This window comes from Spermophilus citellus, assembly GCF_964194105.1.
Source record: "Spermophilus citellus genome assembly, chromosome: 12".
NCBI lineage: Eukaryota > Metazoa > Chordata > Mammalia > Rodentia > Sciuridae > Spermophilus > Spermophilus citellus.
This window is the reverse complement of record NC_138198.1, coordinates 130,299,296-130,316,461: the sequence shown is the minus strand read 5'-3', so window position 1 is coordinate 130,316,461 and position 17,166 is coordinate 130,299,296.

The window sequence follows — 17,166 nt, the reverse complement described above, 5'->3', positions numbered from 1 at the left end:
CTGAGCTCTCCTGGGCACTGCAGGGGACCTCTGCTGTCTGAGCTCTCCTGGGCACTGCAGGGACCTCTGCTGTCTGAGCTCCCCTGGGCACTGCAGGGGACCTCTGCTGTCTGAGCTCTCCTGAGCACTGCAGGGACCTCTGCTGTCTGAGCTCTCCTGAACACTGCAGAGAGACCTCTGCTGTCTGAGCTCTCCTGGGCACTGCAGGGACCTCTGCTGTCTGAGCTCCCCTGGGCACTGCAGGGGACCTCTGCTGTCTGAGCTCTCCTGAGCACTGCAGGGACCTCTGCTGTCTGAGCTCTCCTGAACACTGCAGAGAGACCTCAGCTGTCTGAGCTCTCCTGAGCACTGCAGGGGACCTCTGCTGTCTGAGCTCTCCTGAACACTGCAGAGAGACCTCTGCTGTCTGAGCTCTCCTGAGCACTGCAGGGGACCTCTGCTGTCTGAGCTCTCCTGGGCACTGCAGGGGACCTCTGCTGTCTGAGCTCTCCTGGGCACTGCAGGGACCTCTGCTGTCTGAGCTCTCCTGGGCAATGCAGGGGACCTCTGCTGTCTGAGCTCTCCTGGGCACTGCAGGGGACCTCTGCTGTCTGAGCTCTCCTGGGCACTGCAGGGACCTCTGCTGTCTGAGCTCTCCTGGGCACTGCAGGGGACCTCTGCTGTCTGAGCTCTCCTGGGCACTGCAGGGGACCTCTGCTGTCTGAGCTCTCCTGGGCACTGCAGGGGACCTCTGCTGTCTGAGCTCCCCTGGGCACTGCAGGGACCTCTGCTGTCTGAGCTCTCCTGGGCACTGCAGGGACCTCTGCTGTCTGAGCTCTCCTGGGCACTGCAGGGACCTCTGCTGTCTGAGCTCTCCTGGGCACTGCAGGGGACCTCTGCTGTCTGAGCTCTCCTGGGCACTGCAGGGACCTCTGCTGTCTGAGCTCTCCTGGGCACTGCAGGGACCTCTGCTGTCTGAGCTCTCCTGGGCACTGCAGGGGACCTCTGCTGTCTGAGCTCTCCTGAGCACTGCAGGGGACCTCTGCTGTCTGAGCTCTCCTGAGCACTGCAGGGACCTCTGCTGTCTGAGCTCCCCTGGGCACTGCAGGGGACCTCTGCTGTCTGAGCTCTCCTGAGCACTGCAGAGGACCTCTGCTGTCTGAGCTCTCCTGGGCACTGCAGGGACCTCTGCTGTCTGAGCTCTCCTGGGCACTGCCGGGGACCTCTGCTGTCTGAGCTCTCCTGAGCACTGCAGGGGACCTCTGCTGGCTGAGCTCCCCTGGGCACTGCAGGGGACCTCTGCTGTCTGAGCTCTCCTGGGCACTGCAGAGAGACCTCTGCTGTCTGAGCTCTCCTGAGCACTGCAGGGACCTCTGCTGTCTGAGCTCCCCTGGGCACTGCAGGGACCTCTGCTGTCTGAGCTCTCCTGGGCACTGCAGGGACCTCTGCTGTCTGAGCTCCCCTGGGCACTGCAGGGGACCTCTGCTGTCTGAGCTCTCCTGGGCACTGCAGGGACCTCTGCTGTCTGAGCTCTCCTGGGCACTGCAGGGGACCTCTGCTGTCTGAGCTCTCCTGAGCACTGCAGGGGACCTCTGCTGTCTGAGCTCTCCTGGGCACTGCAGGGGACCTCTGCTGTCTGAGCTCTCCTGGGCACTGCAGGGGACCTCTGCTGTCTGAGCTCTCCTGGGCACTGCAGGGACCTCTGCTGTCTGAGCTCTCCTGGGCACTGCAGGGGACCTCTGCTGTCTGAGCTCTCCTGAGCACTGCAGAGAGACCTCAGCTGTCTGAGCTCTCCTGGGCCCTGCAGGGGACCTCTGCTGTCTGAGCTCTCCTGGGCATTGTAGGGGACCTCTGCTGTCTGAGCTCTCCTGGGCACCGCAGGGGACCTCTGCTGTCTGAGCTCTCCTGGGCACTGCAGAGAGACCTCAGCTGTCTGAGCTCTCCTGGGCACTGCAGGGGACCTCTGCTGTCTGAGCTCTCCTGGGCACTGCAGGGACCTCTGCTGTCTGAGCTCTCCTGAGCACTGCAGGGACCTCTGCTGTCTGAGCTCTCCTGGGCACTGCAGGGACCTCTGCTGTCTGAGCTCTCCTGGGCACTGCAGGGGACCTCTGCTGTCTGAGCTCTCCTGAGCACTGCAGAGAGACCTCAGCTGTCTGAGCTCTCCTGGGCACTGCAGGGACCTCAGCTGTCTGAGCTCTCCTGGGCACTGCAGAGAGACCTCAGCTGTCTGAGCTCCCCTGGGCACTGCAGGGACCTCTGCTGTCTGAGCTCTCCTGGGCACTGCAGGGACCTCTGCTGTCTGAGCTCTCCTGGGCACTGCAGGGACCTCTGCTGTCTGAGCTCCCCTGGGCACTGCAGGGACCTCTGCTGTCTGAGCTCCCCTGGGCACTGCAGGGACCTCTGCTGTCTGAGCTCCCCTGGGCACTGCAGGGACCTCTGCTGTCTGAGCTCCCCTGGGCACTGCAGGGACCTCTGCTGTCTGAGCTCTCCTGGGCACTGCAGGGACCTCTGCTGTCTGAGCTCTCCTGGGCACTGCAGGGGACCTCAGCTGTCTGAGCTCTCCTGGGCACTGCAGGGACCTCTGCTGTCTGAGCTCTCCTGGGCACTGCAGGGGACCTCTGCTGTCTGAGCTCTCCTGGGCACTGCAGGGACCTCTGCTGTCTGAGCTCTCCTGAGCACTGCAGGGGACCTCTGCTGTCTGAGCTCTCCTGGGCACTGCAGGGACCTCTGCTGTCTGAGCTCTCCTGGGCACTGCAGGGGACCTCTGCTGTCTGAGCTCTCCTGAGCACTGCAGAGAGACCTCAGCTGTCTGAGCTCTCCTGGGCACTGCAGGGGACCTCTGCTGTCTGAGCTCTCCTGGGCACTGCAGGGGACCTCTGCTGTCTGAGCTCTCCTGGGCACTGCAGGGACCTCTGCTGTCTGAGCTCTCCTGGGCACTGCAGGGACCTCTGCTGTCTGAGCTCTCATGGGCACTGCAGGGACCTCTGCTGTCTGAGCTCTCCTGGGCACTGCAGGGACCTCTGCTGTCTGAGCTCCCCTGGGCACTGCAGGGACCTCTGCTGTCTGAGCTCCCCTGGGCACTGCAGGGACCTCTGCTGTCTGAGCTCTCCTGAACACTGCAGGGACCTCTGCTGTCTGAGCTCTCCTGAGCACTGCAGGGGACCTCTGCTGTCTGAGCTCTCCTGGGCACTGCAGGGGACCTCTGCTGTCTGAGCTCTCCTGGGCACTGCAGGGGACCTCTGCTGTCTGAGCTCTCCTGGGCACTGCAGGGACCTCTGCTGTCTGAGCTCCCCTGGGCACTGCAGGGACCTCTGCTGTCTGAGCTCTCCTGAGCACTGCAGGGACCTCTGCTGTCTGAGCTCTCCTGGGCCCTGCAGGGGACCTCTGCTGTCTGAGCTCTCCTGGGCATTGTAGGGGACCTCTGCTGTCTGAGCTCTCCTGGGCACCGCAGGGGACCTCTGCTGTCTGAGCTCTCCTGGGCACTGCAGAGAGACCTCAGCTGTCTGAGCTCTCCTGGGCACTGCAGGGGACCTCTGCTGTCTGAGCTCTCCTGGGCACTGCAGGGACCTCTGCTGTCTGAGCTCTCCTGAGCACTGCAGGGACCTCTGCTGTCTGAGCTCTCCTGGGCACTGCAGGGACCTCTGCTGTCTGAGCTCTCCTGGGCACTGCAGGGGACCTCTGCTGTCTGAGCTCTCCTGAGCACTGCAGAGAGACCTCAGCTGTCTGAGCTCTCCTGGGCACTGCAGGGACCTCAGCTGTCTGAGCTCTCCTGGGCACTGCAGAGAGACCTCAGCTGTCTGAGCTCCCCTGGGCACTGCAGGGACCTCTGCTGTCTGAGCTCTCCTGGGCACTGCAGGGACCTCTGCTGTCTGAGCTCTCCTGGGCACTGCAGGGACCTCTGCTGTCTGAGCTCCCCTGGGCACTGCAGGGACCTCTGCTGTCTGAGCTCCCCTGGGCACTGCAGGGACCTCTGCTGTCTGAGCTCCCCTGGGCACTGCAGGGACCTCTGCTGTCTGAGCTCCCCTGGGCACTGCAGGGACCTCTGCTGTCTGAGCTCTCCTGGGCACTGCAGGGACCTCTGCTGTCTGAGCTCTCCTGGGCACTGCAGGGGACCTCAGCTGTCTGAGCTCTCCTGGGCACTGCAGGGACCTCTGCTGTCTGAGCTCTCCTGGGCACTGCAGGGGACCTCTGCTGTCTGAGCTCTCCTGGGCACTGCAGGGACCTCTGCTGTCTGAGCTCTCCTGAGCACTGCAGGGGACCTCTGCTGTCTGAGCTCTCCTGGGCACTGCAGGGACCTCTGCTGTCTGAGCTCTCCTGGGCACTGCAGGGGACCTCTGCTGTCTGAGCTCTCCTGAGCACTGCAGAGAGACCTCAGCTGTCTGAGCTCTCCTGGGCACTGCAGGGGACCTCTGCTGTCTGAGCTCTCCTGGGCACTGCAGGGGACCTCTGCTGTCTGAGCTCTCCTGGGCACTGCAGGGACCTCTGCTGTCTGAGCTCTCCTGGGCACTGCAGGGACCTCTGCTGTCTGAGCTCTCATGGGCACTGCAGGGACCTCTGCTGTCTGAGCTCTCCTGGGCACTGCAGGGACCTCTGCTGTCTGAGCTCCCCTGGGCACTGCAGGGACCTCTGCTGTCTGAGCTCCCCTGGGCACTGCAGGGACCTCTGCTGTCTGAGCTCTCCTGAACACTGCAGGGACCTCTGCTGTCTGAGCTCTCCTGAGCACTGCAGGGGACCTCTGCTGTCTGAGCTCTCCTGGGCACTGCAGGGGACCTCTGCTGTCTGAGCTCTCCTGGGCACTGCAGGGGACCTCTGCTGTCTGAGCTCTCCTGGGCACTGCAGGGACCTCTGCTGTCTGAGCTCCCCTGGGCACTGCAGGGACCTCTGCTGTCTGAGCTCTCCTGGGCACTGCAGGGGACCTCAGCTGTCTGAGCTCTCCTGGGCACTGCAGGGGACCTCAGCTGTCTGAGCTCTCCTGGGCACTGCAGGGACCTCTGCTGTCTGAGCTCCCCTGGGCACTGCAGGGGACCTCAGCTGTCTGAGCTCTCCTGGGCACTGCAGGGACCTCTGCTGTCTGAGCTCCCCTGGGCACTGCAGGGGACCTCTGCTGTCTGAGCTCTCCTGGGCACTGCACGGACCTCTGCTGTCTGAGCTCCCCTGGGCACTGCAGGGACCTCTGCTGTCTGAGCTCCCCTGGGCACTGCAGGGGACCTCTGCTGTCTGAGCTCCCCTGGGCACTGCAGGGACCTCTGCTGTCTGAGCTCTCCTGAGCACTGCAGGGACCTCTGCTGTCTGAGCTCCCCTGGGCACTGCAGGGACCTCTGCTGTCTGAGCTCCCCTGGGCACTGCAGGGACCTCTGCTGTCTGAGCTCTCCTGGGCACTGCAGGGGACCTCTGCTGTCTGAGCTCCCCTTGGCACTGCAGGGACCTCTGCTGTCTGAGCTCTCCTGGGCACTGCAGGGACCTCTGCTGTCTGAGCTCTCCTGGGCACTGCAGGGACCTCTGCTGTCTGAGCTCTCCTGGGCACTGCAGGGACCTCTGCTGTCTGAGCTCTCCTGGGCACTGCAGGGGACCTCTGCTGTCTGAGCTCTCCTGGGTACTGCAGGGGACCTCTGCTGTCTGAGCTCTCCTGGGCACTGCAGGGGACCTCTGCTGTCTGAGCTCCCCTGGGCACTGCAGGGACCTCTGCTGTCTGAGCTCTCCTGGGTACTGCAGGGACCTCTGCTGTCTGAGCTCCCCTGGGCACTGCAGGGACCTCTGCTGTCTGAGCTCCCCTGGGCACTGCAGGGACCTCTGCTGTCTGAGCTCCCCTGGGCACTGCAGGGACCTCTGCTGTCTGAGCTCTCCTGGGCACTGCAGGGACCTCTGCTGTCTGAGCTCCCCTGGGCACTGCAGGGGACCTCTGCTGTCTGAGCTCTCCTGGGCACTGCAGGGACCTCTGCTGTCTGAGCTCTCCTGGGCACTGCAGGGACCTCTGCTGTCTGAGCTCCCCTGGGCACTGCAGGGGACCTCTGCTGTCTGAGCTCCCCTGGGCACTGCAGGGACCTCTGCTGTCTGAGCTCCCCTGGGCACTGCAGGGACCTCTGCTGTCTGAGCTCTCCTGGGCACTGCAGGGACCTCTGCTGTCTGAGCTCCCCTGGGCACTGCAGGGACCTCTGCTGTCTGAGCTCTCCTGGGTACTGCAGGGACCTCTGCTGTCTGAGCTCTCCTGGGCACTGCAGGGGACCTCTGCTCTCTGAGCTCCTGTGAGCACTGCACAGGGCTCTGCAGATATGGCCAGGAAACCCCTTTCTGCATGCTGTCCATGCGGGGGGCTTGGTACAGGTAATGGAGTCTGAGGGTCCCACCCAGTCTCAGTGCAGTCCAGACCTCGTGTTGCTGAGTGTCTACCTGTGTTCACTCTTGCTGTCCTCATCATCATGGGAGAGAGAAGTCACGCCTGAGGAGGGCATCTGTGTCCTCACTTGCACAGGCAGTGATACCTCCCAGGACAAGGGTGGAGGGAAGGTAAACCCTGGGCTTGTCACCAGGGCCCTCATCTTATTTCTGTGGGGGAGAAACAGTGGTGGTGATAGTCACCCGGGGGTGTCAACAGAGAGAAGCTGCGTGGGAGGAGAGGTCCTCACACCTGTGGCCAGGGAGCGAGCAGACGGGGGCACTCGACTACAGAAGAAGGGGAGGCGCTAAGGAGCGGAGAGGAGCTGGGGCCCTCTGGAAGGGGGGACCCGGGGTGAGGACTTGGGCAACTCTCAGGCCTGCACTGGGCATAGGGAGAGACGGACCTCGACTCCGTTCAAGGGGCAGTAGGTGGCCTGCATTTCTGTGGAGCCGGAGGGAAAGGCAAGTCCCTGTCTTAATTCTAAAAATGATGTTTAAAGTTTAATAACTTTTGTCATAAAATGCTTAGGAAAATAAACTGCGTAGACCTTGTTTTCAATGGGTACAAAGTTTCCCTTAGACTCTAACAGCCTGCAGAGGTGGGCTTGGTCCTGTGGGGGGAAGGTCAAGGTCCTGACAGCCACGTGGGTCTTCTCAGGGGCTCTTCTCAGGTTTGCACGTGGGGAAGCCCTGGGGCTGGGCTGGTCTCCTTCCTAGTGCTTTAGGGATTTCAGCAGTGTACCAACACACGCTGGGTGTGGCACTCTGGAGGGAAAGTCCACGCCACTGGCCTCCAAGGGCCACTGTGAGGAAGCTCCCTCCTGGACTCAGATGCCTCAGGCAGCAGCGCCACCACCTGGCCATGGCAAACCAGCACACGTGCCCAGGCTGCAAGGTCGGCCCCACCCTGGGGCGGAGTGGTGTCCAGCCCAGGCCTGGACACTGGAGACAGTGTTCTTGTCCCATGCCTGGTGGGGTCCACAGTGAGACACAGTGCTGCTCCTGAAGAATGGGTGGCAGCTGGTGGCAAGGGCCAAGCTCTTCGCGGGGAGTCCCTGGCTGTCTGCTGACCGTGCTGAGCAGTGCAGGGCTGCGGGAGGAAGAGCTGTCTAGGGCCAATGTCCAGGGTGCCATTCTGAACGGCCACAGCTCTCCTGACACACGGTGTGAGCCACGCCACCGGTGCCCCTGAAGCCAGGAGCTGTGGGACCCTGTGGGACAACTGGACAGAGCCACCCCTCAGAGGCTTCTGCTGGAGATGCATTGTGGAGCTGGACTTCAGATGTCCTCAGGCCTGGCCCAGAACCTCTGCCTCTAGAGTGTGAAGGCGTCAGGCTCTGGCAGCCTGTCCTCCTGCCAGTGGGGACACTGGAGGGTGGCGTGCTCCTTCAATCTGCCCAGGAAGGGTCCATCTCCTGGGTGCCCGTCAGCCCGTGTGTCCCCTTCGCCTGTGCCTTATCCTGGGCACTACGTGAGAGGCGTCTTCATTTGGAGGTGGCCCTTGGGAGCTGGGCTGTGCCCCACAAAGATGCCAAACTTGCCTGCTCCGCAGGTGCCTGGCTCCCGCCCATGGAGCGCCTTCGCGGGGTGTGGTGCAAGGGCTTCTCACTGAAGGGTGCATGTGGGCTTGGCAGGAGGGCCCCTCCTTGGCTCCACCTCCTGCTCCTCCTTCTCTCCCCCACCTCTGCAAGGAGCCAGCAGTTTCCACATGCACCTACTTAGAACAAAGGCTTCTATTAATATAAATTGTTAATTAGGATTGTTATCATTATTTTGTGCTCCATGCAGATTAGACATTTGAACCTTGTTCTTCTTAGCAGTAGAAGGAAATGGAAGAAAACAACTTGGTTTCGCTCATAAATTATCAAAGGGCTCAGTAGGTGTCATTACCATAAAAGATGCAAATTGAGTATTTGGTGGAAAGAAATAGTAAGATACTAGTTACCATCAGGCAGGCCGTGGGAGCCCGCCAGGGAGCGGCCTCTGGAGAGCTGTCCTGCGTGTGTCCACATGCCCAGCATGAGGGGCTGGGGGCCGGCTCAGGGGCCCACGGGAGCCTAGCTCAGCACCCAGGGCTACACGCAGCTCCCCCCTCTGTTAGCAGCCAATCTCAGACACCTCCTCTACCTGCCGGGCCCTTCTTTTCCACCAGACAAGCTATGTTTAAAAGCAACACTATTGGACCACAGTTCAGAATGTAGACATTGGCACAAGGGCACCTAGACACGGACAGCTTCTGCAGCAACGGCAGTCAGCTGGTGTCTCCTTGTGACCCCTCCACACCCTGCCCCTGTCCTGGCCACTGACCTCACCTGAATTGGTTCTGGTTTCCTGGAATGTTATGCAAACAGAATCAGAAAGCTTTTTTTTGTGGGTTGGCTTCTGCTCCGTGGGGCTACTCCTGGTCCATCCTGCTGCCGTGCCTGGTCACCCCTTGGCCCTCGGGCTGGCGAGGCTGGCTTCCCATCCCTTGCTGATGGACACGTGCTGTTTCTGGACGTTTGCTGTTAGAAGCAGAGCAGTGGATACTGTCTGTGTGCAGGTCTGTGTCTGGGCCTCGAGGGTGGTCCCTCTGGGTAAAGGCAGCAGAGAGTTGGGTGACATAGTGGCTGCACCTTCATTCCTGAGATATTGCCAAACTCTTTTCCAAGAGAGCCACACGGTCCCCTCCCCATGGGCCATGCATGAAAGTCTGCTCCTCTGTCTCCTTGGCCACACTTGATGGGACCTGTCCTGCATCCCACCGTTCCAGGCCACAGCTCACAGGGTTGCTGACACTTCCCTGGTGACGGTGAGGCTGAGCATTTTCAGTGGGAGCATCATTGGTGACATGTCTGCTGAGACACAGGCCTGACCTGGAGACTTAGCCTGCTTGTCCTCTTAATATTGAGTTTTGGGAACTCACTTTTTCTGAGTGCAAGTGTCCAGCCAGATAATGATCTGCAGTTATTTTCTCCCTGCCTGTGGTCTGTTTCTCTTTCTCCCTCTCTTTACTTTAGTTAGCAGTATTTGTTACAGAGCAGAAAGTTTCAGTTTTGATGACATCTGCCCTATTAAGCTGTCTCCCAGGAATCGTGCTTTTGATGGGCTGGGTAGGAAGTGTCCATCCAGCCCAGGGCCCCAGAGGTCCCTTCTAGGAGTGCCATGGCTTTAGCTGTGGCTCAGTCTGAAGCTGTGAAACTGACCCTGCTCACACTTACAGACATACCAGGACGCCGTCGGGCTCCTGGCCGTGGGTGTGGGGTGCAGGTGCAGACCAGCCCTGGCAGCGTGGCCAAGCGTGGGCCCCACTCTGGCCCGCTCTGACTCCGGGGCCCCGGGGCAGAGGCGTGGGGTCCTGATGAGCAGGGACAGCGGCCTCGGAGTGCACTGCAGGCTTCTCTGGGCCCGTCCCTGAGCACAGGGCAACCCGCAGTGCCCAGGAGGATCCCCCACGCCCGTGTGACAGCCGCTGCCCAGGGCTCAGCTCACGATGAGGGCCAAAGCCCGATCCTAGGACAGTCCTTGCAGGGACCTCTGTTGAGTCATTCATGCCAAAGTGACTGGATTGCCACTGAAATGTGGCTTCATCTCCAAGTTGAGCCGATGGACCCCCATTGTAAGCTTCCTCCTCGGGGCCCCTCTGCAGTGACGCTGTAGGCCAGTTGCCATGCGAGGCCCATGGCAGTGGTGACCACTCGGACACCAGGGAGGAGGGCCATGTGAACAGGCCATCACGGCCTCATGCTGTCACCTCAAACGTGAGCTCCCGAGAGGCGACGCGCCACAGGCTGACCCTGGGCGGGGGGCGTGGCCCTGGCCTCCCAGAAGCGCTCAGTGCACAGGGATCTTTGCCCTCCTGACCTGCACCTGGCTTCCCCAGGTGGTGGAGGAGAGACAGCTGCTCTGTGTCAGAGACACAGCCTCCCCTGGCCGCCAGCCAACCAGCACTCCAGGAACGCAGCGGGCGGGAGCCCTGCTGCATGCAGACACCTCTGAGGCTCCCTCTGAGTTCCCAGTGCAGCCTGGGATCTGGGGACCTGGGGGGCACCGAGCCCACCACCTACGTCCCGGAAGCTTTATCAATGAAGGTACTAGCTGTGGGGATGTGAGGCCAAGACGCAGTCCTCCCGACGAGGAAGCCAGCATGGCCTCGGAGGCCGGCTGCTGGTCAGTCGGGGCATGCCCCTCGGGGTCAAGGCCTCCCCGTGTGTCTTCCCAGCTGCCCTCCGCCCTGCTCTGTGCTGAAGCCATCAGACTTGCCGCCCCCACAGCCAGGTTCCTGGCTGCTCTGAAGTGCTTCCCCAGCCTTTCAGAGAGAAGAGAAGTGAGCCTGTGGATAGCGGGCAGCCCCCGCGTCCACTGCTCCACGCCAGCCCACGCCAGCCCACGCCAGCCCCCGGGGCTGTTCCTAATCTCTCTGCCTTTAAGATTCTTCCACTAGCACAGATCTTAAAACTATGAAGGGATTTAAGTTTATTGCTCTATGAAACAGAGAAAACTCAAAATGATCAAGAAAAATAATAATCATTAATCTTCCTCTTCATATTATGAAAGAAATGAGACATTATAAGAAATTTTGAAAGAAATCTAACCAATCCCAATTGGTACCTAGTTGAATGAGCCATACGGCTGGGGTCTGTGCATTTTAGACCTCGGTAACCACATTTTTCTTTTACAGTTTTGCCTGACATTAACTTAGAGGACCGTTTTGATGGTCCGCAGTCCTCTGCCATTTCTGTTATATAAAGCATTTCAGCAAGTAATGCGCACTGATCTCCTCATGTCCTTACTCAGGCATTTTCCGTTGTCATTAAAAGTGCCATCAGTATCTGTCCTCATCAGACCTTCTGTGGGGGCCCTGGGGAGGTCTCAGGGTGAAGAACGTGAGCACTCATGGAGTGGTGTGGCTTCAAGTGGACAGGAGGACGTCTAGGTAGGCCCCTGTGCCTCAACCTCAAGGAGAGGTCTGTTCACATGGGAAGCACACTGTCTCCCCTCCCCGTGATGCTTGGTGAGGGTGCTCTGCCTTCCCGGGGACACAGCTCCACAGTGCCCCGTGAGGCCAGGAGGCCAGCCGACCGCCCCTTCCCCAAGGTAGCTGCTGCTCTGCCTAGTGACCGCCACAGGCATGGACACACCTGTGCTAGGTGAGGTGGAGGCCAGGGTCCCCTCAGCAGGCTGGGCACAGGTTGGCAGAGGCCAGGCCTTGGCTGGAAGCTAGGACGGGCTTCGCAGAGGCTCCCTGTGAGCCTTTTACTCCTCACTCACTGGTTTGTTCAGAGCAGGTTGGAGCCTCGCTTCCACGCCCCTTCAGTCCATCAGCCAGACTCCTCCACTGGGTGCCCTCCTGCGCAGTCACCTGCAAAGGCAGAAGGTGAGACACACAGGAGCACGGGTGTGCTGGGCCCCTGTGGTCTGCAGGAGCACCGTGAGACGGCCGGAAGTCGAGCCACCCAACCCTCCAAGTTCAGGAACAGAAAGAAAGCGGAGGCAGACCCTCTTGCCTTCAGAGGGCAGGAGGAAGCCTCAAGGTCAGGACCAGCTCCCCGGAATCTCCTCGTGGCCACGCTTGGAGCCAAGGTGTCCTGAGGTTCCATCCCAGCTGGGTCCAGGAGCGGGGAGCAGGTTGGTCGGTGCACCCCGAGGAACCACCGTCGTGGCTGGATAAAGTCTCCCCAGGTGCGCCTGGCGGCCCCTGGGTGTGGGCAGATGGCCCCTGCACTGCGGTGGTCTCCTGTATGGGGCCGAGGACACTCGACTCTCCCTGGGGCTCTGCCAGAGCTTTGGAGGAGGGGCCTCCTGGGAGTGGGAGCCTCAGCAAGACACTGGTGACCTGGTGCTCAGGGAGATGACCACACGTTGTGGTAAAGCCAGCCAGGGCCATCCCATGACCCCTCACGGCAATAGCAGGAAGCTGAGTCCCCTGTACCCACCCCTGGAGGAGGCTTTAAGGTGCCCTCCTGTCTCTGTTCCATGACAAAAGGAATCACAGGAAGTCGTGGGTGGTGACAGCCCGTTCTTCCCAGACAAAGGAAGAAGTGGAGGTGCAGACACAGGGGCTCCTTCCCACCTCCACCAGCTCCCGGGTGCCATCCCAAGCTCCCAGTGGTGGGCCCTCGTGGTGGTGCCTTGGGAAGAACGGGTACACTTTCCCTTAAATAAGGGCCAGAGCTGAAGGCGACACCTGTGTCCCCAGTGCCACCCACAGCACCAGCCAACACAGAGGCAAACACAGGACCCAGGACTCTGGATGGAGAGGACGGCAGTGTCCACTGAGCGATTTCCAGGCTCACAAAGGCACTTGGCAGAGGTGTGCCCAGAGGGAATTCTGCTCCTAGTCCTGCTGTGTGTCCACAGCGGAACTGCTGTGTGGAGCACAGTGACCGGACCCGCAGTGCTTCAGAAGGAAGCCTGGGGGCAGGCGGAGCTGGGTGGAGCCTGGCGGAATGCCACCTTCCCTCTTCCCAGCCTGGCTGTGCTGGCGGTCGCGGGAGCCGGTGGGTAGGGTGAGCAGCTGCTGGCAGCCAGCACTTTGCCTCTGGTTGGTATAGACACCCCGCGTGCTGGGCCATGGGCCGCAAGGGTTCTCAGGAGGCGAGGTGCGCAGGAACCGGGCAGTCAGCTCTGCCAACGGGTGTCAGGCTGTGGGCGGTGCTGAGGGCTCCGGCCCCTCTGCAGCGTAGGGAGCCCGGGGTGCCGCCCGGCGACCTTGCCCTGCTCCTCCTTGCCAGGCCCCGTGGCCCTCCTCTGTGGAGCATGAAGGTCCCTGCCTTGGCACAGGCTGTGAGATGCCAACCGTGTGTCCAGAGGCCAGAGGCACCAAGGGCCACAGGACAGAGCTGGAGTGGCCTGGGCCGCATTCCTGCTGCAGGGCTGCCGTGGGCTGGGCAGGCGTGGGCACTTGCCGTTCCCGTGTGGTGCAGGGACTTGGCAAGCCCTCAAGGACACCTAAAGAACACTCAATGCAGGCCACCTGGGGACACTGGGTGTCCTTGGGGGTTGGCCACTGGGGGTGGTGCAGGCAGCAGCCCTGGCTTTGGGGCAGGTGTGGGCCCTGGCTCCTGCATAGAGGCCCATTCTCTCCATGCCCCTGCCTTCCTGGTCTGCTCTGGTGCATTGGGAGGAAAGAGCACACCTGGGCAGAGGGCAGATGCTCGGGGGGCCGTTCTCTGGGAGTGTGGACCTCAGTGGACACCGTCCAGCAAAGAGCTAAGGTCACCCTCCGCCCCTGTGTGTCACAGAGGACAGTTTCTCACGTGGGTTGGCCCTCAGAACTCATGGTGTAGAGGGTTCCACTGAGCGTGCGATGGTTCAGCCCTGGGGGAGGCCACGTCCAGATTGAAGGTGAACTATCTCCATTCATGCTCAGAGTCATAAATATGGGATCAATGATTTGAAAAACGGACTCCCTTTTCTTTTGTGTAACAGATGATATCAGATGTAAAAACCCATTGATTTTGGTTGGAAGTACGGCACTCAGGACTCGCTGTTATTATCTAGAGACCCCAGGGTGGAGGTGTGCCCAACCTACACCTAGGTGTGCCCCGCTCTGCCACCAGGGTGGTGGGCGCCTGTGTGGCGTGTGAGAAAAAGCCCGCCCTCCACAGGGCAGCCTCAGGGCTGCACAGGGGTGCGGGTCAGCATGGCTCCAGACTGCCCCAGCCCCTTGCCCTGCTCCTCCTCGGAGCCTCCCACTAGGTGACGTGTAACCACCGCATCTTCCTCCTGGGGACTGGGCTTCACTGGGCTCGGGAGGGTGGCCTGTGGATGGATCTCGCCACTTCCTGAAGCAGAACCGGCAACCCAGCAGGACAGTAGAGGGCGGGGGGGCAGAGGGAGGTTGGGGTGTTGGCCAGGCTTCAGGGGCATGTTGATGAGGCCAGCATGTCACCAGCATGGGGACCCGGGACCGGGGCTCAGCTGTGATCAAAGGAAGGAGGCTGGCTTGCAGGACCCAGAGCAGGCTGGGTTTCCGAGTCCTCCTTCAGACGCAGATGGCCCTGAGAGTGTCTGGTCCGGGGGCTGGGGTGGGACTGCAGCCCTCCTCTTGGTCCTGAACTGCTGCCCGTGCCGGTGGCTAGGCTGGGTGCCCTTCAAGGGAGCCGTGAGGCTGAGGGGCCTGTCCATGGCCAGGGTGTGGCCCCCGAGCTGCCCGCTGTCCTCTGCCTCCCCCCACCTCCCACCTCCTGGTCCACTCCAGGAGCCCGAGCTGTCCCGACTGGGGCCAAAGGACTTTCAGGCCTTGTCCCTCGGAGCTCAGCGCTGGCAGCCAGGCTGCACCTTGCTCTCGCCCTTGACCTCCCTTCCGCTGTCCGAGCCCAGCGTGGTCTCCACACATCTCGTCACCTCCCTCCCAGGCAGGTTTCTTGAGGGTGACGATGACAGTGGCTGTGGTCACCCAGGCAGACCACCCTCTGGCCACAGAGCACACGCAGCTGGGGCCTCCACGGTAGTTAAAGGCCTAGGGCCGGCCAGCTAGGGCCTGCCACGGGCCGGTTTGTCTGTGCTCACTGCCCCGGATCCCACCCTGGGTGCCACGTCCCAGGACTGTGCTCCCCACGCTGGGTGCCCTGGGCTCCCTCCGACGTCCCACCCGCTCAGCCGTCCCTCGGCCCTCGGCTCTGCCACTGGGCACTTCCCCTGCCCCTGTCCCAATGAGAAGGATGGTGTATGCCTGTGCGGGTCCCCTCCCCTGCCACCCATCCTCAGGAAGATTTCGTGATATTTTTCACTTTAACTGCGAGATTCATGTGGGACTAGGGACCTAATTACAACCCCCTTTTTTGATGAGCACCCTATCGACAGAGGTTTGAAGGCAGAGAAAAGATGGATTCTGTAGCAAGACGTATGACCAAAGAACTTTGGGAAGTGAAGATTCTCACATGAAGGGGTTGTTAAGGTGATTGCCTTTAAAATATAATCTGTATTGGGAATTAATGACATAATATGTAATTTGGAGCAACTAGTTAATTTGATAGAATCACTTTGTCAGAATTTCTGGGAGAATAATGCTTTAAATCTTTTTAAATGATCACAACACTTTAAAATATCTGAGAAGCATCCAGCTGTGTGAAGATTGCTCTGAGAAATTAGGCGCACCCCTCTTCTCCCCATTCCCCAGGTGCACGCGCGGGCACGCACCCTGGTCCTGCCCCCTGTGGAGGCTCGAGTGGCCCAACGACACCGGTGCCGGCAGTCCTGAGGGCCAGGAGGACCTCTGGCCGTTGTCCCTGCCTTAGACAGACGGCGGGTGGGCTCTCCCCGGTGGATCTCTACTTCTGTCCGTCTCACTCCCACTGTGGCTGGACGCCCTCACGAGGGCTGGCCCCTGCACCAGGCCATCGCCATTGAGCTACCGTTTCTTTCCACCACCAACTGGGGCAATCGGTCACTTGTCATTTAATGGAAAGAGGTGGCTCCTGTGAGGGGCCTAGAGCTGATAGCAGCTGGGATGGACACCCATGGCCTGCGCCGGGGGCTGGGCTGGAACAGAGGTGCCATCCTGGGCAGGCAGCCAGGCCCCTGGCGGGTGACTCGGAGGCAGCCTTCCCTGGAGGCTCCTCAGATGAGAGCAGCCGGTCCTCGTCCCTGCACAGGGCAGGTGGACTGGCCTCATCCCCTGTTCCTGAGGCTCCTGGGTCTTGGCTGCCTCCTGGGCCTCCGCCATGGCCCGTGAGTGCCTCACAGGTGGGTGGAAAGCTCTGCAGGGTCGCGGCCGGGGGCTAGACGCAGGAAGGCAGGGTTCCTCACCCACTGGCTGACCGCTGGCTGTGAGCCTGGGGAGGACCTGGACCGGGCCCTCTGCTCTGCTCCTTGGGCTCCTCCCAGGCCTCGGCCTCTGTCCCCTGCTTCCGAGGAGAGAGGACCTTGACCACAGATGGCTTAAGCTCATCACCATGAAAGCCACAGCTCGTGGACAGTGACGGCAAAAAAGAACGTGTGGCTCCCAGATCCGAGCCCTGTCCTGTCCCTGGTCTGCCTTGCGGGGTGCGCCTCAGTGGCTCCTCAGAGCTCGGTGTCTGGTGACTCGGGCATGCTGTCGGGGACAGGCTGCGTCTCGGGGGTGGGTGAGCATGCAGACCCAGGACGGGGCTACTTGGACACAATGACAAGACCCCAGTGACCGCCCAAGTCTCTCTCAGTCTGCCAGGCTGCAGGTCCACAGCCTGGTGGAGAGGGCCCTGCAGACGCCCTCCTCAACACCTGCCGGTCAGGAGGAGGCCACTGGTCGTGGGCAGGGGCAGTCTGGAGGGGACGGGCACTCTAGCAAGTGTGGTTCTGCTGTGCCTTCACCACGGCTGTGAGGGGACAGGAAGGCTTTGCCAGCCTCCTCGGTACTGAAAGGTACAGGGTATCAGGAGAAATCATCTCTGGACTCAGAAAAGCAGTGGAGACCCTAAATGACCACAGCCTAAAGAAATTGGAGGTCTGCTTCTCTCCCAGGAGAAGCTGGGGATAAACAGCCCAAGTCTGGTGTGGGAGGCCCACCATGTCCCTGGCTCCTCCCTTTCTGCCCTCCCTTCCTTAGTGCCTGCTTGCTTTCCATCATCAGATTTGCCTCAGGGTCACAACACAGCTGCTGACTTCTAGCTATCATTCTCATAGACTACCTCCTTCCCAGCACACGACACTCAGTGACTGCAAGTTACCTTTTATTGGAAGGTCCTCGGTGCAGGTTCCTAAGAAAGGCTGAAAATAAATTATTGGACTGAGCACTACCCCTTTAAATGGAATCAGGAAAGAAAAGGGAAATGAAAAATGGCTTAATCTCTGTCCACACTGGTAATTGGCCCCTGCCCATCTCCCCTGTCCACACTGGGGAGCTGGCCC